The sequence below is a fragment of the Phalaenopsis equestris genome, unplaced genomic scaffold (assembly GCF_001263595.1).
Source record: "Phalaenopsis equestris unplaced genomic scaffold, ASM126359v1 Scaffold210889, whole genome shotgun sequence".
In the NCBI taxonomy this organism is placed as follows: domain Eukaryota; kingdom Viridiplantae; phylum Streptophyta; class Magnoliopsida; order Asparagales; family Orchidaceae; genus Phalaenopsis; species Phalaenopsis equestris.
This window is the reverse complement of record NW_018229940.1, coordinates 4,480-4,745: the sequence shown is the minus strand read 5'-3', so window position 1 is coordinate 4,745 and position 266 is coordinate 4,480.

Below are 266 nucleotides of genomic sequence, written 5' to 3'. Positions count from 1 at the left end.
CATATAAGTTGTAGAAGGATCGGTACGGGAATTGAACTGTCAAATTTTCTTCGATCCACCCTTTTTCCTTAAACATCCGAACTAATCCTGCTTCAAAAGTTTCAGTGTGATCAAAATTTTTTTTCTTTCTCAAATCTAGGTGGTCAAAAAGGTATTTAAGATCTTCTGCTGCATTCATAATACTCTGAAGTTCCCTTTCAATTTTCTTCAATTTCTTTTCCAAAGCAAGCAAACTTCCAACTGTTGGTGGTATTAATGGAGTTGAA